The sequence below is a fragment of the Amblyomma mixtum genome, chromosome 3 (genome assembly GCF_055824585.1).
Source record: "Amblyomma mixtum isolate Tamu chromosome 3, ASM5582458v1, whole genome shotgun sequence".
Classification (NCBI taxonomy): domain Eukaryota; kingdom Metazoa; phylum Arthropoda; class Arachnida; order Ixodida; family Ixodidae; genus Amblyomma; species Amblyomma mixtum.
In genome coordinates, this window is record NC_143014.1 from 124,502,292 (window position 1) to 124,529,849 (window position 27,558).

The following is a 27,558-nucleotide window of genomic DNA, read 5'->3' on the forward strand; positions in this document are numbered from 1 at the left end:
ATGCTTTGAGCGTCCATGGTGGCTGAAGTGCAGCGCCGCCAGCTTTCCCTCTATGTAATAGTAAGAAACTCTATGTTTAAAGGGAAGCAAAGTTAGGAGAAGCACCCTGTACACACAATAAAAACAACAACAAAAAAGTCAAATACTTCAAGGCGCAGGCCGTTCCAAAATTTTATTTGAATGTAATATGCTTCCATTTCTGTCGCTTCAAAAGTTCCTGACAAGGAGGCAAAATGTTCCGACTACCAATAGTAACCCCCAGCACTATGTCCTTGAATACAAGAGTAAATACGAGTTGTAGAATCAGGGATTGCTCTCGTAATAGACCGCCTCGCCTCGGAATGAACCAATCCATACCTGCAGTTTTAAGAGGTAAAGATTACTGGCATAATAAATGGAAGCGTGAAAAAGAAGAGTTTTATTTCTGTCAGTTGTAGAGGTGCGTTTATTATGTACCCTTGGAGAGACCGAGCCACTGTGTAGGATCTTGCAGCATATTGAGGCATAGGCAGCATCAAGAGAGCGGGGCAACTTCTTCGTCCGCAGGCGTAGCGTGGTGTCGGTGCATGGTGGTAGCAGAACCCGTCACAGTTGGCACACTACAAGTTTAAGACCACACGAAACAAGTTTGTGACAATGATGAAAGCTCAAAAAGGGAATTTCACAGGGATTGGATAGAATGGGTCAATGGAAACTCGAAGACTCTTGAAAATTGTGGAAAAGTTGTGAGAAGCCCACAATTATATTACGCACTTTCTAAATCATTGGACGGAAATAGTTGAAACTTTGAATAATTCCTCAGCTTCTAGAGAACATATCTAGCTGTGATGCTACTGAACTTAAATTCTAAAATGCCGAGCATACCTAATATTTTGCTGTGTTTAAAATGAACTCGGAGAAACAGAACCTATATTTTAAAAAATGCCCAAGAAAAAAGTAACAGGTCTAGATGGTTATTTGAGGAGATCTTTTAGACTTTTGGTGTGATTTTGTACTCTTTTAATCATTCTTTCATTGCTTCTAAATATCTTCAAATTCTTATGACAACAAAGGTTACACCAGTATACAAGGATGGTGACCGTAGTAATTCCAACAGTTACAGGCAAATTTCTCTTATTAGCATAATTAATAACATTCTAAATAGAATTCTTGGGCAGAGATTTAAAAAGTTTATTGAGAAATATGGTATCCTCAGAGAATAAAAACATGGATTTAGGCCGAATCATTCAACTTCCACTGCAGTGGTATCATTACTCATATAAATAATGCAGTATAACATGACATGATAGCAATAGTGATATTTTTTTATTTAAAGAAGGCATTATCATTTTATTATCATAGCAAAACTAAAACACTACAGCTTTGGGTATAACATTTCTCACCTCCTTGCTAGTCATGTTATGATAATAAAATTTTCCTTCACCGCACTCTCTTTATACAGGAATTCCACAAGGATCCATACTTAGTCTGTGATAGGTGCCCGCATAGTACGGTGCGATGTCAGTCCATGTTAAAGAACCCCAGGTTGTCTACAATAATCTAGACCTTTCCATTATTGCGTCCCTCGTAGCCTGTGTTGCTTTGAGATTTCATACCCCATATACCATGCACCATTATATGTTAATAACGAACCATTAGTAGTTGACTATTAAAAAAAATTGATGCGTGGTGATGACACGTGACTTAGAGTGATGACATGATGATGACATGTGATGACATGAAGGAATTTGAAGGAAAAGCAAATCAAGAAGTGATTGAAGAAAAAAAAATGTATTCAGCAAATAAGCTTACTGTAAGTGCAAAAAGCAAAAACAAATGCATGGCATTTAAATGACAAAGACATAACCAGTGTTCAAATAACAGTCCATGACTTGCTGACAGAATGCACATTCCCATATAAATAAACAGGCATCACGTTGGGCAGCCATTTGCACTAGCACAACCTGACTGATGTGGCTTTCCAGAAAATGGTGTGTGGTTGTCATGCGCTTTGGCAGGTTAGGGAATATATTTTGATATACTGGCATTATGTGCACTCTATTTTGCATTTATTAGCCACCTACCATATTGTATCGAAACTTGGGGTGGGACATACAAAAGTTATCTGGATCTCATCATGCAATTGCAAAAGATAGTGCTAAAAATAATAATCATCATCATCATCAGCCTGAGTACACCCACTGCAGGGCAAAGGCCTCTCCCATGTCTCTCCAATTAACCCTGTCCTTTGTCAGTTGCCGCCACTGTATCCCGGCAAACTTCTTAATCTCATCTGCCCACCTAACTTTCTGCCGTCCCCTGCTACGTTTGCTTTCTCATGGAATCCACTCCGTTACACTTAAGGACCAGCGGTTATCTTGCCTTCGCATTACATGCCCTGCCCAAGCCCATTTCTTCCTCTTGATTTCAACTAAGATGTCATTAACCCGCGTTTGTTCCCTCACCCACTCCGCCCTCTTCCGATCTCTTAGCGTTACACCTATCATTTTCCTTTCCATAGCTCGCTGCGTTGTTCTTAACTTAAGCTGAACCCTCTTTGTTAGCCTCCACGTTTCTGCCCCATAGGTGAGTACCGGTAGGATACAGCTGTTGTATACTTTTCTCTTCAGGGATATTGGTAAGCTACCATTCATGATATGAGAGAACCTGCCATATGCGCTCCACCCCATTCTTATTCTTCTAGTAGTTATTTCCCTCTCATGATCCGGATCTGCGGTCACTACCTGCCCTAAGTAGACATATTCTCTTACTACTTCCAGCACCTCGCTACCAATTGCAAACTGCTGTTCCCTTGCTAGGCTGTTGAACATAACTTTCGTTTTCTGCATGTTAATTCTTAGCCCCACCGTTCTGCTCTGCCTGTCTAACTGATTGATTATGCTTTGCAGTTCTTGTCCTGAGTGGCTTACCAAGGCAATGTCATCAGCGAAACGCAAATTACTCAGGTATTCTCCATTAACTCTTATCCCCAACTGTTCCCATTCCAGTCCCCGGAATACCTCCTGTAAGCAGGCAGTGAACAGCATTGGCGAGATCGTGTCTCCCTGCCCGACACCTTTCCGTATTGGAATTTTATTGCTGACTTTATGGAGAACTACAGTAGCTGTGCAATCGTTATAAATATCTTCCAATATTTTCACATAACACTCTTCTACACCCTGACTCCGCAATGCCTGCATGTCAGCTGAGGTTTCCACTGAGTCAAATGCTTCCTCGTAATCAATGAAGGCTATATATAGGGGTTGGTTATATTCTGCGCATTTCTCTATCACCTGATTGATAGTGTGAATGTGGTCTATTGTCGAGCATCCTTTCAAACGGACCCCGGCAGCTTCAAGACGGATGGCACCAAGAATTCTTCTGCAAACCGAGAGACGGACACGTCAGGTCACCAGCTCCAACGGACCCCGGCAGCTATGGGACTGACGGCGTCACCTGTATCTCGGGAGGGTGAGTGCCCGATGTTTGCCATTCGTTTCACCAGACCGCACTAGGACAGGCAGATGCTAGTAGTGCGTTTTGTGTTTTTTAGAAAATAAATATTTGGCAGGTTTTGTTTTGTTCACTTCAAGCTGAGGCTTTGTGTTTTAGCGGGGATTAGTGGCACGAGGTGCGTTCCGCGACGGAGAAGTTCAAGGTAGAGGACCTCCTTGAAATTTTGGAAGAACTGGGCATATCAGTAGACCCCACTAAAACGAGCGAGGCGATTCTGGATGTGATGCGGGCAGAGGAGGTGACAGCCGAGGAGGCAGATGAGACGTGGGAGACGATTGCGGAACGAAAAGCGAAGAAAAAAACACGACGGCTTCTCCAGGAGAAAGAGAAGCGAGAGGAGCAGGAAAAGCGAAAACTCTGCGAGGAGAATGAGAAGAGAGAACTGCTTCAGCAGCAGGAAAGACGAAGGCTCCGCGAGGAGGAAGAAAGAGAATGGCAGGAGCAGACTCGTAAGAGATGGGCTGAGCTAGAGGAACTACGCGAACGAGAGCAGCAGGAGCTCATGCGTAAGATTCAGTTTGTCAAATGGCAAAGGCCCCGAGATCGCCTCAGGAGTTTCCGAAGAGGTGAAAACTTCAAAATTTTCCTCGGAAATTTTGAGCAAATCTGTAGGCAGGAGGAGATAGACCAGGCCGAATGGTCAATGTTGTCCTTCCTGGTGATGTCAGCAGCGTATTGGCGCGCCTGTCCGACGAGGAGGTCAACAGCTAAGAAACAGCGAAAAGGGCCCTCTTCCGCTTCTTTGGCATCAATGTAGACGTTGGCTCCAAAGGCCAAAGTGATGGCAGCGCACAACGCTTCGAACAGAGTGTCAGCGACCACCCTAAGAACCCCGCTTGGTCAGTTATGGACACAACAGTCGCTCAGGAGAGTAGTGACAGGGCAGCTTCAAGCTCAGAAATAACTGCCAGTTCGGCAGGAGCAGGGACCGAAAGTGTAGGTCTAAAGGCAGACAAAAAGAGTTACAATGCTGCCAGTCATAACAAAAGCACCAATAATGTTTTGGCAGCAAATGCAGACAGTGAGGAAATCAGTGACAAGGCCAGTTATGGCCCTGAGATAGATGCCGCTATGGCAAATGAGGTGGGCGTTCCGCGCCAGAAAATCTGTAGTGAGCTTGTATGCCTCCGCACCGAAATACAGCTTTCTGGAAAAGAGTCACGGAGAGCCACCGAATGGCAACGTTGATGCGCCAAGTCAGAGCGCAGCGTTAGATCAAAAGGACGATGTTGCTCAGATTGTTAATGGAAGCCGGAATGATAATGACTCTGCACCAAAACGCACAATTCAGGACAGCGAACTGTTATGCTCGGCAGAAATTTAAGTGCAGGGAAACGAGCTGTTGTGCTTAGAAGAAACAGCAGAGGTCACGGGAGCGAGCGGTTGTGCAGGTGAGCCGGCGCCTGGCATTGTGGGCAAAGCACAAGTGGCTTCCCTGCGCGGCAAGAAAAATTGCGAACATGACGGGCCTTTGGGAATTCATGGGTCGACTGAGGGGAGGGCCGGCAGCTTAGCACCTGTTGGCAACAGGAAAACTTTTGACAGGCAACGAAAGTCAACAGGCGAAGATTCCGGAAGACGGCTACGCATGAAGGCAGCTAATCCGAACACTTCTGCGAGAAAGCAAAGAGTACGGGTCAAGGTTTTACATTTGAGGACCTCGCGTAATTTCTCGAAATTGCCACCGCGGTGCTCAAAAGTTCGCAAGCGTTGCATAAAAGCCCAGCCTACTCATCATGCGCAGTCAGGGCGTAAGCCGCCGGCTCCATTGTGGGACTGCAGCACGGGTGGCAGGTGACGCACGCGGCGGGCTACAGAGGAGGATGCCCGGTCGCGGCACAAAAGAGTGCCACAGAGGACCCGTGAGACAGAGGGGGACGCAACATGCAGGGAGCCAAGATAGGAGAAAGCGCCCCTCTAGCTTTGAGTTTCTCAAGCGCTACCCTGGCTTTGGACGCATGTCCCGCAGAGGTGGAAGTAATCAGCCCCTCAGATTCTGGGAGATGTTAGCTGGTAGCCTGGCCGTCTGAACGTGACCGCGGAGAGCGCGGCTGAAGAATAGAGAATTCCATGAACAACCTTCATTATCATCATCAGCCTGACTACGCCCACTGCAGGGCAAAGGCCTCTCCCATGTCTCTGCAATTATCCTATTCCTGTGCCAGTTGCGGCCACCGTATTTCCACAAATTTCTTAATCTCATCCGCCCACCTAACTATCTGCCACTCCCTGCTACGCTTGCATTCTCTTGGAATCCACTCCGTTACCCATAAGGACTTCTTGTATTTAGTGTTTGCTTTTTTATTCATTTACGCAACTGTACAACAATGAAAGCAAACGAAGTTTTGCGCTTTTATACCTGCGTGGAGTTTTGTACTTTTAGTTAACTTTCGCTGTAGTTATGTAACTTTGACGACGCTTCTTTTTATGTAACCTATGTATGGCGAAGTTCTTTGCAGCGTGAACAAGTTTTGTGAGGTGTGGTCTCATCCGCGTGGTTATCCTGCTAGGTTTTGTTTCTTTTCTTTCATTGCGACAGTTATGTTTAAAGACTAGATGCAAATTGACTTGCAGCAGGTATTCGTTGTACATAGGTTTACCTGCGCTGCGAATTGTGAGAGTGCCCGCTGAGGAATGGATGTACACCGAAGTCATTCATGAGCCAATTTGGCTTATACTCTCGAGTGGGTGACTCGAGAACACTTCGAGCTTGAACCTTGTTAGGTTTGATATGTGGGCTTTGCAAGTAAAGTTAGTTTTAGTATATGTTAGGTGCTAGTGTACACTGATGCAGAAGCTTGAGTGAAGCCTTTCTTGGCCACTGTAGCTAAGGAAGCTCGCGAGAGCTCATAGGGATGCTGCTTTGTTTGGCCGTACGAGGTTGCGCAGTAGGTTTCTTCTGCAAGGTTTGTTGTGCAAGTTTTGCATGCTTGCGACAGGTGTTGTAGAGCCTGCTACGATGCAGGACGGAAAGTACAGGTGCTTGTTGACAGGTGAATAAATCAATGACTGCAAAATTATCTGAATATTTGGAATTAGTTTGAATAATGAGTCTTCAGAAAGATAGGCAAGCTTTCACTTGGCTTTCATTTCTTGCTTCTACCCTGCACAGAAAAGTTCATCCTTGTTCTGAAAAGCAGCACCTCCTGTTTTTCTGATTTCATTTGTTAGTTTTGTTTCATGGGGTTTAACATCCCAAAGTGACTGAGGCTATGAGGGACACCGAAGAGGAGGGCTCCGAATAATTTCGAACACCCGAGGTTCTTCAACGTGCACCAAAATCGCACAGTACACGGGCCTGTTAGCATTTCGCCTCCACTGAAATGCGACCGCCGCGGCTGGGATCAAACCCACGCTGTTCAGGTCAGCAGCCGAGCACCACAACTACTGAGTCATAACAGTGGCTGCTTTTCTGATTTGAATCCAACAAATATCCGCAAGAGGTATCAGCCAATATGGAACCTCACATGGTCATGAACCTTGTCCCAGAACAACACTTGTGTCCTTGGTAGCATCATGAGTAGGGTTACCCTCAGCCATCGTCTCAGATCCTGTTGGTGCTTCTATTATTTGCAGTTCTGGCTCGCTTACAGATTACATGCCATAATCAGAAGAATCATTTTTAAGCTGGAAAATAATCTTCAGACTCAGGAATGCTGATAATGAATGCATATCACTAAATGGATAGATGTTACAGCATTCCAAACAAATAAGTTTGGAACTTCCACGCACAGGACACATAGGTCGGCACACTCACTCATGAGTGCACTCACATTGCCTCACTCACACTCACGTCTGAAAGTGCGAGTGGTCACGAGTTTGAGTGAGTGGTTTATTTATTTATTTATTTCGTGTACCCTCAGGGCCAGAGGCATTATAGAGGGGAGTGGTTACAAAAATTCAAGAAAAAAAAATGTACAGTGTAGCAAACTAATTAGTAATACAAAAATGATTGCTCCTAGTCATACATTATTAGCTGTTGGGTTCTTGGTGTGCTGGTTAATAGCATATAATACACAAAATACAGCGCAGCAATACAGTGAAAAACAAACAAACAAAATGCTCGTACAAAAAACAACAAGAATATAGAATTAAAAAAAAAAAGATGATGCTCCTACTTATACAAAGTTTTCTAATGCTGTTTTGAAGCGTTGGTTGTCAGTAATGGTAGCGGTAGATGCAGGAAGGTGATTCCACTCAGCAGCTGTGCGCGGAAGAAATGACTGAAACATGGCATTGGTTTTGCAAAATGGAATTCCGACTTTGTTATTGTGATCTAGCCTTGATGAAATGTATTGGGGAGGGGAGATCAGTTCGTGGCAAAGTGAAGGATGATAAAATATCTTGTGAAAAAGTGAGAGTCTAAGGGCTTTACGCCGAGATGCTAAAGATGGCAGGCTGAGATTTAATTTCATTGCAGAGATGCTGGCAGTTCGATTATAATTACATACAATAAAACGAGCAGAATTATTCTGGACCATTTCTAATGAGTGAATTAGGTTTTGTTGAAAGGGATCCCACACTGCTGCAGCATACTCTAGCTTTGAGCAGACCAGTGTCTTATATAGAAGTAGTTTTAGGGAAGAAGGTGCCTTAGAGAAATTACGTTTTAGATATCCCAGCATGCGATTAGCATTATTAATTACGTAAGAAGTGTGAATGGACCAAGTGAGGTTGCTAGTAATATGGATACCAAGATATTTGTAAGAAGAAACAGGATCTAGAGGGACATTATTAAGGTGATAGGAAGGTAGCTGGCCGGATGTTCTTGATACACGCAGAAATTTACATTTTTTGATGTTTAATTCCATTGACCATGATTGGCACCAAATACAGATAGCGTTAAGGTCTGATTGAAGAGAAGATATGTCATCGTCGCAAATTATTTCCCTGTAGATGACGCAATCATCTGCGAATAAATGAATGTTAGAGGAAACACAAGAGGGTAGATCATTAATGTAAATTAAAAAAAGTAGAGGACCAAGTACCGACCCTTGAGGTACGCCGGACTGTACTTTACTTGGCTGCGAGGTTGAGTCATTAGCAGAAACAAATTGCGAACGGTTAAAAAGAAAGCATTCGATCCAAGCAAGCAGTTTGGGATCAATGTTAAGTTGATGTAACTTAAACAATAGAAGGTTATGGCATACTTTATCAAATGCTTTCGAGAAATCTAAAAATATACAGTCGGCAAGTAAACAGCGGTCAAGGATGACGTTTAGCTGATGCGTGAATGATACTAGTTGTGTTTCACATGAATAAGTCTTGCGGAAGCCATGTTGCGATGGTGAGAAAAATGAATTAGATTCGAGAAAGCTAGCTAGATTTGAGGCAAGGACATGTTCTAGAATTTTACATGGGATGCAAGTGAGCGAGATAGGCCGGTTGCGAGTATGAGTGGACGTGAATGTGAATGCACTGAGTGAATGTGAGTGTGGCTGACGATGAGTGTGAGTGAGTGGATGTGAGTGTGAAAGGAGATGAGTGCAAGTATGAGTGAGTGGATGTTTGTGTGAGTAGAGGTGGGTGGCAAGTAGACATGAGTAATGAGTGGATGTGAGTTGACATGAGTGGATGTGAATCGACGTGAGTGGCAAGTGTATGTGAGTAGTGGGTGGACGCGACAACGAAGTTGGTTGTGTGTGTTTCGCGAAGATGGTATTAGCTATTTTCATGTTGTTGACAGCCGATGAAAGCAAACATTCATTGCCAAGGGCGCTCAAGACAGCATAAGGCATAAGGCCGGTGTCTTTGGACAACTGAAGCAGAGGATTGGCGTGGGAACGGCAATCTTTCGTTGCTATTCACTTTTCTAGTTCACCATTGGTATAGGCACAGGCCCTTTGTGGGTGCAATGCGCTGCTACAAGTTGCGTCAGATCCTTTGATCTAATTTCGCATTGCCACTGCTAGAAAGGTAGCTGTCTCTTGTCACGCCTCCTACACTGCACGCACTTGTATATGCAGAGTTCCAATGCTTGCGTTGAAACAACAAGCGTCCACTTCTCAGCAGTAACTAGCCTAATGTGGGATCTCGAGTACTGCAGTGACGCATAGGTTTTTTTTTTTTGTGCCTGGGTGTGTGCATTGCAGAGCTTCGCTCTTGCCGTAACTTTCTGACTGGGCCAGATCCACGCAGAGAACCTGACCTACTTGGCCCAGCTCTTGAACTGCATGAACTTGGCTCAAGGCGGAAACGACGCGAAAACCAAGCACGCTTTTTGGTCGTGCTAAAGGTTCTTGTTTCTCATGTACTTGAAGGAGCCCACAATCACAAATCGAGCATTTGGTTTTTATTTTTTGTATTCACAGCATCAAACAGGGTGGTGGCTTGACGCCAAGAAGATAGGCGAAGTGGTAGTATTTAATGTTTTAATCTGCACCAGAAATGATTGTTTGTACCTATGGCGATGAAAGGCTGCGGCGATTTTCGGCAGTGGATATCAGGTTGCGGTCTAATTGGCCGCACCCTTATTGATTGGTTCGACATACAATTCGAACTTAATTTTTGCAAACTTGGGAGAAGATCTAAAGTATAACATCTCTGAACAGGGGCGTAGCCAGAAATTTTTTTCGGGGGATGTTATATGCCGCCAGTAAAAAATAAAAAGAAAGAGAGCCTGCGCCCAAACAATATTGCCACGCGCCTAACGCGCCGCGCGGCCTCCGCGCTGAGTCGAAGAAGACGACGAAGCGGCGGTGGGCTCTCGAGGCGCGCTGTTCTGTTCTGTGTCGTGGAACCTGGCTCGATAATTAAAAGAAGACTCCCAGTCTTGGGTTCTTCCCGACATCTACCTTCACGGCTACTGTGGTCGTGACACTGGTGGAGGTGCGACCGATGCTCCCTACTCCTGAGGACGACTCGACGCGCCCGCCTCTTGTGACCACCCCTGTCCATCGTGCCAGCCGGAGGATCCGAGGCCTGTCCCCCGAGGCCCTCCCTATTGTCAGCGCGCCTTCAAATACCACTCCACTCATGGCGACGCCACTACCCGCCCTGCCTACGCCTGTCCCTGCAGCGAGCCCCACCTATCTCACCCTGCAGACCCCACGCTCGCCTAAGCCCTTTCACGGTGACCTGTTTGAAGATGCCGAAGACTGGTTGGCTCACTACGAACGGGTGGCCACCTTTAACTGCTGGGACGACGCTACAAAGCTGCGTAACGTGTACTTCAGCCTTGAAGACTCTGCACGCACGTGGTTCGAAAACCATGAGACTACTTTCTCTACGTGGCCGGACTTTCGACGTCAGCTCCTGAGTACCTACGCCAACAGCGACCGCCGGGAGAGCGCAGAGCGTACCCTTTCCTCTCGAATTCAGGTCCCCAACGAGGGCGTTGCTATGTACGTCGAGGATGTGACGCGTCTTTGCCATCGCGCCGATCCGGCCATGCCTGAAGAAAAAAAGCTGCGGCACCTGATGCGCGGCGTAAAAGACCAGCTCTTTTCCGGCCTCGTGCGGAACCCGCCCAACACCGTCGCGGAGTTTCTGGCCGACGCCGTGCACATGGAGAAATTGCTGCAGCAGAGATACCATCAGTACGACCGGCAACTGCCTCCAACGTCGACTCTATCAACGTTGGAGCGGTTCGACCATGATCCCAGGATGAATCCGGCCTCCCTTCGCGAAATTATCCGTTCCGTGGTCTGCGAGGAGCTGCAGCACCTTCAAGCAACCTTTGCCCCTCGCGTCGATTCCGTCACCAGCGTCATCCGCGAAGAAGTCCGGCAGGCACTCAGGGCACAAGACGCTGCAGTTGCGCCGGCGTCGCAACCGACTCCATACGTTCCCTCGCCGTACCCGACTCCTGTCCAGCCTGTCACGTACGCGGACGTCGTGCGGCGCGCGGCCCCACCTCCTGGGCCTTCGCCTTACACCGCACCATTGGTCGCGGTGCACTCTGCCCAGCCGACTCCTTACTGGGCGGATCGGCGCCAGGCACCGCGGAAGACTGACCTCTGGCGCACTCTGGATCAACGACCGCTCTGCTACCACTGTGGTGAGGCCGGCCATCTCTACCGGCGGTGCCCCTATCGCGAAATGGGACTACGCGGCTTTTCTATCGACAGCCCCCGTCCACGCCCTGGAGAGCGCCCTCAAGACATCGCCGAGTATGTGACCCGTCAGCGTAGTTCACCGTCTCCTCCGCGCCGCGAGTCGCGATCGCCTTCTCCACGCCGGTCTTCGCCCTCTGGGTCCCGTTTCGCCTCAGGACAACGTGGTTCCTCGAGCCCTCGTCGGGAAAACTAGCTCCGGCGGCCTTTGGAGGCGAGGCCGCCGAACGCCGTTCCGACGCAAAGCTTCCACCGCAGCAGCAACTGAATCGCCCCGACGTCGCACGCCGCATCACTGCACAGTTTTCCCCGACGTGTCTCTCATATCGCCGCGATGCCGCAACCCCAATCGCCGACCCGGTTCCGCCGCCGCACCGACCCAATCGCCCCGACGCCGGACGCCGCATCGCCGAGGAGTTTCCCCCAACGCGCCGCTTGAATCGCTCCGACAACGCAACCCCAGTCACGGACCAGCAATCCGCCGATGCCCGACACTATAACCTTCGGCACAGGGACGTGCACTACGAGCCGGGCGACCACGTGTGGGTGTGGACACCAGTGCGCCGCAAGGGATTGTGCGAAAAGCTCATAAATAGGTATTTTGGCCCGTACAGAGTCCTGCGCCGCCTGAACAGCGTCAACTACGAAGTTGTCCCCCATGGAACTGTGGTCGTCGGCCCTCAGCGTCAACGGCCTGAAATCGTGCATGTAGTGCGCTTAAAGCCGTACTTTTCGCGTGACTGAGCGCTGTGTTCACGCTGTGTTTCCTACCTTTTTCCCCTTGCCCCACGTGTGAACTTGACTCTTCCCGCATGTCATCTAGCGCGCATTGTATAGTTCCCCTCACCCCTATTTTTCTTCTTTTTTTTGCTCCTCCTCCCCTCACTGTATATACCCCATTCCACATCGAGACGATGTTTGCTTTCGCGGGAGGGAATAATGCCACGCGCCTAACGTGCCGCGCGGCCTCCGCGCTGAGTCGAAGAAGACGACGAAGCGGCGGTGGGCTCTTGAGGCGCGCTGTTCTGTTCTGTGTCGTGGAACCTGGCTCGATAATTAAAAGAAGACTCCCAGTCTTGGGTTCTTCCCGACGTCTACCTTCACGGCTACTGTGGTCGTGACAATATCTTAGTCATTTTTCTACTGTTTTTTCTACCGGCACTTTGAGCTGCTGGGGGCTGTCCTAGCAAGTCAACAACTGCATACAAGCTTCCGCTGCATGTGTGCAAGGCGCGGTCCTGATTGGTGGTGCCCAATCTTTAGTAGTGGGCGAGTGAAATGGGCTTCTGAAATGCGATTTCGTTTTTCTTTCTGTTTTCAACACGGTAAGTGGAATAACTTCTGTTTGCACGCTCTGATTTCAGCAGTTCTACCTGCACTGATATCTGGAGAGCATGAGGAATCCTTTGAACCGGACAATACGATTTCGTCTAAGAATATCTGAATAGGGCTTTTTCCCTGTTACGTCCTGCCATTTCAGAAGGTAATGCACTACAGAATCGCTCACTTGTTAGCTGCATACGCATTCTTCCATGACGGACGTTTCCTCGACCCATGATGCGGGGGACCATGGGAGAATAATTAGGCGCAACGTCAGCACCCCCTGCGCCCACGCAGATGCGTACGTGGTCTGCGCATGCACCGGCCTCAAGCGAGAACACTGTGCTGATTTGCAAGGCCTCTTTCAGACAGGGATTATGTGCAACACAGACAACATACTGCATGGCAGACATGTCCACAAATCAGCCGCGTATGCCTGCTCTGGCTGGATGAAGCCTGTCTTGCTCTTAACTGTGCCCTAAAGTAAGCCCAATAAGTTTTGCAAGGGGGTTGATAATGGCCCCTCCCCCTAGCATCCTTTATATGCCGGGAAAACCTGTACTTGTGGCCCATTCCCGCCATCTCTTTCTGTGAGGAACACACTAATCTTTTCAAAAACTCCATCATAGCCGTGCGCACAGCGGGGGGGGGGGGGGGGGCATAGCTTTACGAAATCGGACCTCCTCCGACATTGTTTATAATGCAGTGTTATGGCCATGCAGGTTTTTTTACGATACTGGCAGCCGAAGACCCACGATGTTGTGTCCCAAGAACTGTTTACTTGCCGAGTCACCTTGAGGCAATCTTTTCAGGTTCTTTTTTGCAGTTAACAAAAGAGAGATGTGTCGTATTTTTTGTGATTTAGAGGTAATGCAAATTCATTCGGAAGCATGTTGTTACACTGATGCCACAGCGGTGCAGGGACTTCCATCCTGTGACGGTACTCACAAAGTGAACAAGGCAAGGGAAAGCCTCATGGTGTTTGCCATCGTTTCAACAAGAGGACTTGTCTTCATGTGGGCGGGGATAAGCACTCTTGTTAAAATGTGGGTGGCACCCTGAGAAACAATCCACCTATACCTCTCTCTACAATCTATTCCTCTGCCGATGTTACACCTGGAAGTAAAAACTACTGCTCAAAAATATCCTGTATATTTTGCGATTACATTGCACTGAAATAAATGTTTTATAATCATTCCTCATCTCTGCTCTCCGTTTTGGCCTTAGAGGAGGTAGCGGCCTTGGTGAGAGGAGGAGTGGGGGGACTGCGCTGAAGCTTGGCTCCCTTTCATAAAGAACCCTGCACACTCCTATGGACATTGTTCAACAAAACCGTGTCTAAGCATCTTAGCTGTGCTGAAACTGGAGCACACATGCATAACATTGGTTCGGGACACAGAAGAAGCGTGATAAGTCACCACTTTCTTTGAGGATCGAAACTGAAAAGTTCGCCAAGGAACACGACAGAGCCCCGGGTGGCTCACAACCACATCTGTGCAACCCAGGCTGTGCCAGGGGAACCACGAGAGTAGTCAGCCGCGGCAGTAAATCTCTCATCCCCTCCGTTGTCCACAAACAAAGAAACAGTGAGTGAACAGGAATGTGAGTGAGTGGACAAGAGCGTGAGTGAATGATCGTGAGAGTGAGTGAGTGGTTGTAAGTCTGAGTAGACATAAGGACGAGTGTGAGTGATGGTTGTGGCTCTGAGAGGACATGAGTGCAAGTGGTCATGAGTGCGAGTGGACATGAATGTGACTGAATGGCTGTGAGTGCGAGTGAACATGAATGCGAGTGTGAGTGAGTGGATGTGAATGCGAGTGGCTGTGAGTGCGAGTGTGATTGAGCCACCTGTAATGGTGCCGAGGTATGACAGCACATGAATACTAGTCCTCTTGGATATGCTTCCTTTTAAAGCTTGTTCTAGAGCATCCTGATTTTCTCAGGGCGAGCATCACCTCCAGTTCACGTCTTTTTACCCTGCACCCTCTTCTTCCAAAGGCTTTCAAACGCAGCGCTACCAGACTGGCCCTCCTGCCAGAGTGACATGCATACTGGACCCTTTCAACACTTCTCTCAAGCATTCCTACTATTACACTTTATGCCCACACTGTTCTCCACTGTGTTTTTATCCTATGCGAGCTGCATTCTCTCCGCAAATCATGCAAAAGTAAAGGGCTAGCACATTTTCTTTGCAACCTGCAACATTTCAAACTTGGCTCAAGTGCAGCATCGCAGCCATGGCACTCCCCCTCATCTGGAGCTGCACTTGTAGCGCTGCACTTGGCGTGGCCCGAACCCTTCTAGTAACACCACTGGTAACTGGTGAGAAAAATGTGCATTTTCCTCAACAGACGTAATATTTTTCCAAAGGCAGTGCTCACATGGGTGAAATGTTCATAACAGAATGCACATCCAGTCTAACCTAGGTAGCTATAGCCTGACTTGCTTACAATGTATAGGCACTACACTGGACAATTTAGTTCTATTTAGCACTAATTTAGTTCGATTTTTCTGGTTGGTTTCTTGCTATTGTATAACGATGTTAAAATAACCATCTTCTACTTGCTTCTTTTTCCCACCCCAGTTATGTAACCCCCCTCACATAATACTCCAGTCAGAGCCCGTGAGGTATTTGAATAAAGAAATAAAATAAATAAATAAACAATGCAGAAGGAAATTAGATGAGACTCAAAAGGATGATGAAGAAAGAAATACACGAAAGGGCCACAAGGGAAGCAAGGGATAGAGTATACACTACCTGTGCCTGTAGTCTGCTTTCTACTATATATTCTCTGTTGAACCTAATGCACCATATGCAAGCTAGATTTAGGTGGACTAACTAGCCCCTTTCTCTACAAAATAAATATGACTGCACTGCTTTAGAAGATGAAGAGAAGCTCCCACAATCTTCACGCTTCTAAAGAAGGGTTGAGTCATGACACTCTAATTACGGATTTGTTCCAAAGACTGCTCACTCCGAGAACTCTACTCCTCTGCCTTACTGTCATGCAGATGCGCACGAGCACTGCACCAGGTATTTGAGGAGAAAACAAACATGTGGGGACAATGGACACAACCATTTGCTTCAAGCTGCCTGATGACATCGGGATTCGTAGGCCTGAAGGTCCTCTTTAGGTGGGTTTTAACATTTGCACTAATTGTGTTTCAGCTACCCAGACTCTCGATGATTTGACACGTGTGCATTCACACCTGTTTGCTGTGTGTGTCAAATGAGCATAGCTCACATGAAAACAATCTCAGCATCATTACCACTGCTGTTTCTTCTGGCAAGAGGTCGCTGACACGCTCAGTAGGCAAATGTCGGTGAAGCTCCTTGGGCATGAGTGTCTCCTTATGCTCCTCTTGCTTTCTTTTCTGCCCTCCTGCAACAGCAAAAACTGAAAGTGACAACAAATTCTGTGTGAAATGCATTTTTGGTAACACCGCATGCACTGGCTACACCACCTATCAATGGTTCCTTCACTTTGAGTCACTAGCAACCACATTAGCTACCCTAACAGTGATACTCCCTGTAGCAAGAGTGCAGCTGCAACAAAAGTGAATTTTTATTCTACTGCAACTCAATACTTTTGCTAAGCCAGCAAGCGCCAAATAATGGCTACGATAAAAATTGCAGGCATAAGTGACAATGATACTTTAACAAGGACTTTTTTGCATGAAATGGCACACTGCAATCCCCATTGTTTGCACTGTGAGCAAATAAAGCAATGGTGACTTATTTAGGGAGGATCAGTGCTGCTGTGGCCTAAAGCAAGCTGCCTTCAGACTCCTTCACAGTCCACCTTTGTACATGCATGACACTTGATGGATGTGACCCTCTCGCACTTTCTCATGACCATATTGCACAACTGCAGTCCCATGCTCATGTACGCATTCACTTTGAATAAACAATTTTGTCCAAGACTCACAGGTTAACAATTTACTAGCAATGAGGATAAGATCACCCCAAGCCTGCAAGATAAGATCCCGAATCAACCCAGAATATCCAGTTCTATTTCCAAGCCCATGGCACGAGGTCAGGAGACAACAAATTAGCTACGCTTTGCAGCACATGCAGCCCTGAGAAGTATACTCTGGTGGGCTTGCTCTGCACTCTCAAGGCACCATCAGAGAGATTTTGTGGTGCAGAAATTGTTACACATTATGATCGGCAAGCTCAATTTACACTTTTTCAGGAAGCTCTCAGTTACAATAAAATATCCCTGGTTTTAAATACAAGGCCAGCTGCCTGATGAATCAGTTCAAGATTACCTCACTGCACTTCAATAATTGCTTTGCCACATCTTTTGAAGATTAGCTTGCCTGCTTTCTCTGCAATGACCTTGCCTGTGGTTTGCATGAAGAGAAAATTCTGCTGTATTTCTGGGCTAAGCCTGACCTATAGTTGTTGAAAGCAGTCCTGCTGGCATGTGCTACTGGAGAAGCTGCTACGATAGAAAATTATACCGCTCAAGGCCAGCTTTCTTCACTGCATCCCTGACAAGTCAACCATGTTTGATGTTGCACTGATGAGCACAACAGGTATCCCTGATTTCGCTGCACTTTTTGCACTAGATCACAAAAGTGCCGTGCCAGTGCAGTGACCATTCTTCCAGCACAAGTGCCGCCTGACAGCACTCTCGGTGCAGCGGCCACATTGAGCACAAAAGTACAAAAATGTTCATCTACTGTGGCCATGTGTTGGTGTTGTCAGAAAACTTGTTGATTCCGACAGTGATGAAGAACTTGACTCCACCCATTTTGTTGTGTTTCACAAAGTGGCCCGGGTCGACTGCCATCAAGTTTAGAGCGGTAGCAACGAAAAGAGGTACAATGAAAATTCAAAAGGCCATTCAGACTTACGCGAGGCCTTTGTGTGCGTGGGTCAGGCTGTTGCCATTCTACCCGAAAAGTGTCTGCGGTCGTCCGCCAATTTCAGCAGAAGAGTAGCCTGATAACTTCAAGCATCAACTTATTTGAACACAACTTGTGTTCACAGTTGGCGTATGGTGGCGGCACAGTGATTGTCGGAAGCTGTTTGACAGGGAAAGATCTGAGCTGACTAAGAGATGAAGGCGTGATCTGAGTGGCAATGTCAAAGCCAATCATTACTGTAAGAAGAGGTGCGGATGATGCTGCCATGTGCTAAATCCTGATATGGAGAAACCTAGGCAAAAAAGGAAAGGGTCCCAACCAGTCATCACAAATGTTACGATCACCCATGTAATAAAAAAACAATATGAATGCCGATACTAAGCCACCTAGGCAAAAAGGCATGAGTGGCAGCGAGTCATCACAAACGTTGCGATCACTCACGCATTAAAAACATCACCTTCCGTCTCTTTCACCAACGCTCTGTTGTGCTGCATGTGGTCGTCTAGCATGGGAAATGTGGCCATTTCAGTGTCATTAACAAACATGGCCATGAGCCGTCTGCTACTTGTCTGCTAGAGAGGGTGCCAAGCACCTCACACAACTTGTGCAGCACTACGTCAAATCAAATGCTGAAGTGCAGGAGGTGCTAGCTGCACCGACAAATCGAGTGCTACAGAAGCCAGAACTGATGCAGAAAGTGAAGCCAAATAGAGGAGACCAAATACACACACCTGCTGCCGCCATAACACAACCTGCCACATTTGGACAACAAGGAACATGTTGAGAAAACCTTCCAGAAGAAAGCATTTCAGGAGAAAAAAAGCTTTGAGCGTAACCTTCAAAAGGTGTGTGGACTAAGGAAGTTGCAGTCTCATGGATGCAGCTGTTACATCTCGAAACTGACGTCAGTATGGTAAACCTTCAACTTAGAAGAGTGCCTTTGAGACATTGGCTAAAGCTGTTGGTGTTGGTTGCACATTGCCAGCTGTCTCTTTTGATGTCACTTTTAAACCTTGCACAGGACTCAGACTAGAGATTACCACACCTAAACAGACAACACAACACTGTCACTGATGAGTGCTGTGAGCTAATTAATCCACAAACTGGCCTTCGTGAGAATTTATCAACACAGGCATCTTCATTTCAATTACAGCATACGTACTGAGAATTTTCAGGACATAGAGGTAGCACCTCCACTGATACAGCATGGTGGTGTTGTAAAGGCCGGCATGACTGCGGAGCGGTAGGCATGTGTGCACGTGTGCTTAGAAGAGAATTTAAAATCAATGAAATCGATGATGAAGAACATTGCAAAACCAGTGAATCACAAAACTAAAAGCACTGCTGCTGATGCTGCTGTGCGTCAACAGATCAAGGCTTGGTGAGAGATGTCTGCCTTGCCTCACAACTACAGGTGACGGTGTATGCGTCTTGCCACGGGGCGCCATTGTGGAGACACCGTAGCTATATGGTTGAACTGCAGACACTGCGGTCTCCACCTTCTCAGCAGGTGTAAAAAGGCTGTTTGCCCTCACTGCAGCCATTGCTCTAGAGTGTGCCTGTGCCCAGTGACAGCACATCGAGGCTTTGCACACATCTGAACTGTGCTGGCTGAAGCGCACCACCTTTAGCAGGCTGTGAGGTCATTCGAAACTGGCCTTCGCCAGCAGGGGGCACAACATTGTTTACGGAGAGTCTCCCAAGTGCACCCCACCTGAAGAATGCTGAAAGCCGGGTGGCAGGCCCAGGAATGCTTGTACCCATGTTTACTGGTGGGAGCCGGCAGTGAGTTGCGAACCAACCACCTCCCGCATCCCAGACGAGTGTCCAAACCACTTGCCCGTAGCTGCAGTACATTTACCACCACAGACAGACAAGACCCACTAATTTTGAATTTGTCACTGTGCATCCCCGGTAAGAAGCTAGAAACATTTACCAGTCACTATAGCTTGAGTTTTCACTGATAAAGCTGCACCTTTTTCTGTTGTTTTAATGCTCATAAATTTTATTAACCATAATTCCATTCCAAATAAGAACACATATTTCTAAATATGCCTACATATGGAACGTGAGGAATCAGAGGTTGCTTATTTCCATGCACTGTGCTCTAGTAGGAATTAATCATGCCTTGTGCTTTCAGTCTGTTTGTAAGCAGTGAATGCAAATCATGTAGTGAATGTAAGACCATTTTTATGTAGTGTATGTAAGACCATTTTCATCCTATTCTATTCTATACTTGTAATCTTCTCGCCTATCTGACTGATTTCAGAAAGAGTGAGAGAATGCAGCAATCTAAGTGAAAAAAGAATGCGAGTGAAGTAAAATTCAAATGGAGGCAATATATCACACCCACTTCCACCACCTCGTGGAAAACAAAGCACCATATCACATACACATGGTGCAACAGGACGCACAGAAACATACATGCAGAAAACTATTCGTGCTTTAAATGTGCTGATTTAGGGCTCAGTGATGTTTCTTAACAAGCAACACCTCGTATTTGCACAGGTCTTTCCACTGCAAGCAAAGAATCTTTTTGGAAATTAAAGGGACCCAACATTGACCAGAACCTGTCTTAGTATTATGGCGGAAATGAAAAGATCATGCTTTAACCTGTAAGAACTGAGCACTGCAATATCAAAGAAACAAGGATTTATAATTTAATTTGGCATTGAAAATCCCACAGAAAACCATCTTGCAGTGAAATCCTCCATTACCATAGTTGTCCACCCCGTGACCACATCTCGGTAAAATATCGCTCATTTGTTTTAAGTGCACAGTGTTTTTTTTTTTTCAGGAATGTTTGTCATGTTTTACTGTAGTTTACAATCTCCACAGTGCACCATTCGATGAAATACAATGCTTCCTTCGCATTACTGTGCCATAACAGCTTCCGGTATGGAAACTAAAATGGATGCTAATCGATATAATAAATATATCTCATTACTGTCTGGCAGGTGAGATTTATGTAGGTTTTTGTCACAGCGCTTTTGCTGATGTGCAATCACCATCGCGATTGCAGATCATGGTTTCCAGCATCGGGATACATAAAAACAGTATATAAAAAGTATTTGTAAAAATTTTCTACAGCCTTTAGGCGCACAGTAAAACCGTTGTGGAATACAGCACCTTAGACAGCAGGCTTTCCGTTGGGCTGAACAAAAGTAGGTCATTAAAATTCAGTGTTCTGCCCCTTTAAGCTGAGCGCCTGATGTAGGAAACTATGCTGTCCCCATCTTGCAAGCTTTCCACTACAGCGTGAAAACTTCCTGTTCCCATGCTCTCTCTGTGTTGCTAGCTAAGAAAACTTATGCAATGACACTCAGAGGTTTTTCTATTTCGTTAACGTGTGAACATCCATGTAACAGCACTTCTAAGGCATATTTTACAGCAAAGCTTTGACAACAGCAGCGTCTGAACATGTCGGCGGACCACCCAGGCAACAGGGCAAATGACATGGTTCTGAAGAAACAGTTGGAACTAATCAGGCTATTTTTTCCTGTATTCTTCCCAACAAACATAATTAACTCTGAGCACTCCAAGAGCTGCGAGATACAAAATGCTACATCTTTTCATATAATTTTCAAGAACAATCCACAAATGACATGGCGCACCGAGGGACTAGTATTTACCAAATCAGGTATTTCCCTTTTTCTAATGCATTACAATTATTTTTTCTCGTACACTGCCACTGCCATGCGTAGCATCTCTGCATCTGTGCTAGACTTGCTCCTTTCGCACGTGCACAATGCAAATGTTCCTTCAACATCAGAGCTACCCATTTGAAACTCACAACAGTGTTGAAGCAAAATGTCACTAGCATAGACGAAACTTCACATAATGATGCCAACAGTATGTCAGTATAGTGCTTGAGCTTCAGGCCTTCATTGCTCCTAATGGATATCCCCAAACTTCTGCCGAGGTGAACCTATGCCTTGGGTAACAAGTGTTGAAAGAGGTTTCAAATAATCAACAATTAAATAAAAACAGTGGTCTATAATGACTTTATGATGCCTGTGAGTTTTCAGGTGGAGCCTTAAAGTTTTCACAATAGCAAGTTACATTTTTTGAAGCTGCCTTTTTGGGTAGCAATTGGCTCTAACCTTATTTTTACAACATCTCCCTAGGGTGTAAAAATCAGGTAAAGTGGGTCTTACCTAAAAACAAAAATCCTTACACCTTCAGCAACTAACGGGAACTAGTAAGCATACTTTGAGCCCAATTCAATGTGCATTCGGGATCATCAAAGGGCTGCTTTACACACAAAAAGAAACTGGCAGGAGCACAGGCATATAAGAAAAAAAGTGCTGCTGCACATTACAACTTCTATCTCAAGAAAGGAGTCAGACCAGGTCTCAGACATTGGGTTCTCAATATTCCTTTGGTTATAGCCTCTAAAGTCACATTTCTTAAGCTCTTCACAAACTGATACAGGTCATTCATACGTTTAGTTTTGATAACCATGTAAAAATGAATAAAACATATATTAGGCTACTTTTTAATTTGAATGCAAAACTCAAGTATTAAAACAAGCCTAGCAGGACCTTATTAAGTCTTACAAAGGCTTACTTCCAGATAGCTCAGTGACCATGGCTGAATTTAGGTAAAATGAATATCCAAATGAAAAGCTGCCAGCTGGTCCCTTCTCCATCATCATCAATTGCAATTGCCTAGTTAGGAAACAAAACTTAAAGGGCCACTGCCCAGGGTCCGGACATTTTTGAAAAACAAGCCCACTGCATAGATGAGGCATCGAAGATAACCTCTGCAAAATACTAGAGCCATGCGCGCCCCGAAAAGCTGCGAAAATTCAAATCAAAGCCCGTTCGTTCTTTCCTTCCTTCAAAAACGGGCCCGGCCCACTACTCTGCACCCCGCTGACGTCAAGGGGGGCTACTTTCGCTAAAGGCACTCCATTGGTGCATCGTTCTGACTGACGGGAGAAGGTTGGGCGTAGCCTTGGCGTCGCGTCGTCTGCACAAGGCTTTCCGCAGCGCCTTCTGTTCTGGCTCATGCCTACAAACCCGCATGAAGGAACAAAAAAAAAAAAAACTGCGGAGGGAGCGTGCGGCGACAGCCTTGAACCCTAGCCATAAAAAGTAAAAAAATAGTAAAACAGAGGGAGTTGGTTCGCCCCCCCTCCGCCCCCGCCGTGATCACGTCACGAGACGCTCTGCGTGCGCGCTCCCTTCTCAGTTTCTTTTCTTCTATGTGAGCCCCCCAAAACAAGGTTTTAATTAGTAGTGCAGCAGAGCCTTTCCCTCGCTCGCCCACTTCACCGCTCCGCACACACACCGCTTATCTTTCGTGCATCTTGCGTACGCCTTGACTCCAATGAATGACATATGCTTTGGAGCGGAGAAAAGACACAAACACACAGAACACAAACACGCATGGAGAAAAGCAAACGGGCGGTTGCCGGGTCCGCGCTTCGCCGTGTGTTTCGAACACAACCGACTTCCGCCCCTCCGCTCGTGAAACGGTGGGGAGGCCTAAAAGAAAATGAAAAGGTGGCTCGTTAACTGGGAATGACAAACAGATGTATGAAAGGATGCGCTCGCTAACAAGTCTAGGTGGTCGAGCCGATCGCGCCTCTCGATCGTTCAGTGTGCGGAGAAAATGCAAAAACCAAGAAAAGAATTCTATTGAAGGCGGGGCCATGACGTCGCCCTGTGACGCACTCCACAGACACCACGCCTCCGGCTTACACCGGAGAAGGAAGGGGTGATTTTGCCTTGCCGAGCCTACTCGACGAGGAGCGGGAGAGAAGAATTTCGAGGAGGGAATGGAAGGAGAGGAGGCTCGCTCAAAGAGAGGTAGAGAGTGTCTGCTGCGCTGGGGTGGGCACAGGCCCTTTAAGAGGCAGCTGCTGTTTTCTGCAAGCCCAGAAAAGAAACTACAGCAAATCAGATGTCACATTTTAGGTTCACAAGAAGTCCCGCAGGATAACGGTGTTGCAGGGTATTATGAAGCTGAATGCATCCTTTTGATTCCAAAATGTTATCTGCGATTTGTGCTGCTCTGCTAAAGAGAGCAGAATGGATACGGAGTTCAAAGAAAGAATGGTGTGGCAAGAAGCATGCATGTTCCGATACGCAGCATCATATTTGTGTGATTTACTGATCATTTTGTCCAACGGCAAAGCATATACTCACCAGAAGACAAAATCTGTCAATGAACGCTTAAGGCAACGTGCAGCTTCTTAACAGAACAATGTGAATTCCCACAACGGACAGCAGGGTTGGCCAGGTAAGTGTTCGGTAGGGCTTGAAAGAGCTGCAAGAGAGAAATGGAAAGCCAAGGCATTGAAGCTAACCAGGAAGAGGTTCCAGCTTGCTACTTTGCAATCATGGGAAAGAGGGGATTAAAAAAAGATAAGGTGGAGAGATGGATAAAGAAAACATGAAGCACATAAAGTCAGGCGTGGGAAGCACGCAGCAGTGCCACAAACTGTTGTGTTGTGTGAGCAAGATGACCTTGAGAGATGCAGAGCGGTGCCTAGAAAGACTCCAAGGCCGATAACCAATGGTCGTACCATCCCAGGATTTACTGAAGATGGCCCAGTGCACAGCACAGCGCTCATCTTTCACAGGGTGCAAACAGGAATTTTATTTATAAACTGGGGATCAGACCACCTGTGAGGCAATGAGAGCTTTTTAAACCTGTTACAAGGGTGGCACATGTTGAGCAAACTACCGATCTCTGATTTGGTGGCAAAGAACTTGTAGTATTGCTCAACTCGTAATTACATGGTGAATTTAACTTGTTAGCTCTCAAATGTGCTCATCTTCTTGGTTGCAGTCAGAAGTCTGCTCGTTTAGGACATGAAAAAAAAAAAGTTTTAGTGCCTAAGTTCTTGCATTCATTTTATGTCTTGCTGTTGCATCCATGTTTTGTACAAAATGAAGTCTTTCAGCCTTAATGAAACCTTTTCTTTTTTACCTGTGATAAGCACAGAGTTCTTTTTCTTTTTGTGTTTGCCTCATGCCACCTGCCTCTAGAATGATACTGTTTTAATTTTCCTGGCCAACTCGCTATTTTAACATGCATTATTTGGCAGCGTAAGCTAAAATGTGAAAGATATGCTGCAAAAGTGAACCGAAATGAAAAGACAACCATGGCAGTGAGAGAAGTGCAGTTTACATTCAGCTGCACAACTGAGCATAACACATAATCTGCTTTGTCAGTGCAAGTTAGCCAAGTCCATGCCATAGGTGTCCTGCACTAAAATATGCACAGGTGGTACTCACACGTGTACGCCTCAATACGGATGTCATGGTGATACCATGCACTACCTGCGACGAGAAAGTGCAGCTGCTGTTTCAAAACCCATGTTACACTGCTCACACACATACTGGTCTTGGTCCTCTTAGTGCTTTATCCTGTAGTGGTTACTTGACCCATCAAGACTGGAGAAAACTTGCTACTCACTGTACACTTGTAAGGTGCAGTGTGTGATGGAAGACGGTTCCACAAGTGGCGTCAACTGCGCAGCCTAGTTGGGAAGACCATGTTGTAAATGCCGCAAACAAATTTGTCGTCTGTCAGAGCCACTCCGTGGCTTGCGTCAGCAGAATTTCCAAGAGCTGCACAAAATGTGATAAGATGCGATCAACATGACATTTACAGAGAAACTCAGGATAGGAGAGCACATTAAAAAATGAATTTCATAAACTGCAGCAACTCTTACATAGTTGTGAAAACCTGAAAGAGATGGCAGCCCCAAATATTCATTGAGTTTTATCCTATGAATCCAGATATTTTAGTTCACAATCATGAACCCACACAGAGGGGGTGCTGATGCACGAGTCATGGTTTTTGTCGACGAGTCCCAACTCTGCCTAAGCATGCCCTGTGTATGTGTTCATGATTATGAACTAAAATATCTGGATTCATATGACCGAAGTTATCAGTTAGTCTTTCGGTGTTGGACATACACTCCTGGTTGTGAAGAGAGTATTTTTTGTATTTCTTTCTAATAAACTGCAGTTGTTAGTCAGTGCCAGTCCTGTCTGCTTCCTTTGTAACCTGTCTCTGCACTGTTATTCACAGTGAATACGTACCAACTAGCTCAACTTACTGTCTTACTGAAGTGAACAGAGCTCTAACAACATTCTTAAATTCAGTTCAAATGATTTTTCACTCCACTCTGACTAGACCTATGCCATTACTGGAGAATATAAGCAAACTACTTTATTTTTTCAATTTCACAAATAAACAAACGAAAACAGATGGGCAGCACAGACGTTGCATGTATTTTGATAGCGTCATTAAGAATGCTTCAATACACTCTCTCTCATGGCTTTTAAAAATATTGGTAAAGCAGTACTGGGTTGAAAGATGTGTACACGTTTACTGTGTGGCCTTTAAAAGCCTTTTGTGGCTTTTAAAAGCCCACAAAAAAATTAACATGTTTTCAATGAAGACATGCATTTTACAGGGTGCAACAGTCATGAACATCCTGGCTGAAAATCTCTGCAATACACACTGTGAGAAGCCTGCAAATTGAACAGATAACTGGAAGTGCCTTGTCACCAATGGCCCTATATATCAAAATGATTCAACAGTGCTTAATAAAGTCACCTTGACCATTCAGTTACCTATGAAATGCTATCTTGGATGCTAACTTGCCAAATATTTATGCTGTGATCACTGCAATGTGGGTAGGCCATAATATTAGTCTTTTGGTCCCATTTCAATAATCATGACAAAAAAACAGATCTACCCAAGTGATGACTATCATTCTGCACCACGTCACCTGCATGTTGCCACATGAAGCACAATGCGTAGGCGATTCTTAGCGCGTGGTTCATTTAAGACAGCAGCAAAAAAAAAAAAAAACCAGAAAAAACTGCCCCAATTCAATTACTGAAGCATGTCCACGCACAAGAGAACGAGAGGGCACGTTGTGATTGCTCCCTTCATCCAAACTGTGCCCAATGTGACCTGAAAGCCACAACATATGTTCGACATCTGACAAGTGTTTAAACTGCCATGCACTTTACACAGTTCGTTCAGAAAGCTATGAAACTGCACCAAAAGAAAGCAGCATCTGATACAAGGTGATCTTCTTTGATTATGGCATGGCATAAGTGCAACCGAGGCTTCGCTAGCTGCTGCTTGAGGTGGTCGAACTCACAGGTACGCGTGTGACATATTCCTAATCTCTGTTTGGGCACGCTCTTGGCACCGTCGGGGTCCTGGTAACATTTACGTATTTGACGCCGAAAAATCACCCACGAACACAGAAACAATACCACTGGCAAGATCGGCGCAAAAAGCATCTGTCATGACGTTTACGCAGTCAGCTCGCCGGTTACTTCTCTCACCACGTTTGATCTTTCGGACTCAAATGATGACATGCACGTAGAAACGATGAAAAATGAACGCCAAAGGTGAACTTTCAATACAGTTTGATTGGCGCCAGTCAACCGCGGATCGCCTTGGATTATGTTCTCGGGCTTCGCCTAGCGCTGATGATGGTGATGGCGTAGTAGTGGGCCGCGGTACGACTGTAGCAAAATACAAAGAAGGAGAAACAGTTTGTTTTGCACATTTTTATTTGTACATAGTGTACATTGTCGCCTTCCCTTTATCTATTTTTGCTATCGCTCCTCACTTTCTTTCTCCCTATCCTCAACCTGTCCTTTCGGTCACGCTAGCCGCACCAAAGGTGCTTCAGGTTTCGACGGTAGATGCCGCAGCTAGCCACATCTTTTCCTTCCTTTGTTATTTTATTAATAATGTGTTAAAAATTTTGAGCGCTTAAGCTTCGCCTTTAAGAATGGAACGCGACAGGTTCTTGCACCGCGGC

General features: G+C 46.0%; 1 long non-coding RNA gene across 1 annotated transcript; it reads right to left on the minus strand.

Moving 5' to 3' along the window:
* Nucleotides 1-423: 423 nt before the first annotated feature.
* LOC149351725 (uncharacterized) lies at nt 424-27,203 on the minus strand. Its single transcript, XR_016290633.1, has 5 exons — nt 27,074-27,203; nt 25,176-25,330; nt 23,900-24,020; nt 16,140-16,252; nt 424-599 (listed from the first exon to the last, which is right to left on the minus strand). It is a non-coding gene; the product is annotated as an uncharacterized LOC149351725 (long non-coding RNA).
* Between the last annotated feature and the right edge of the window lie 355 nt (nt 27,204-27,558).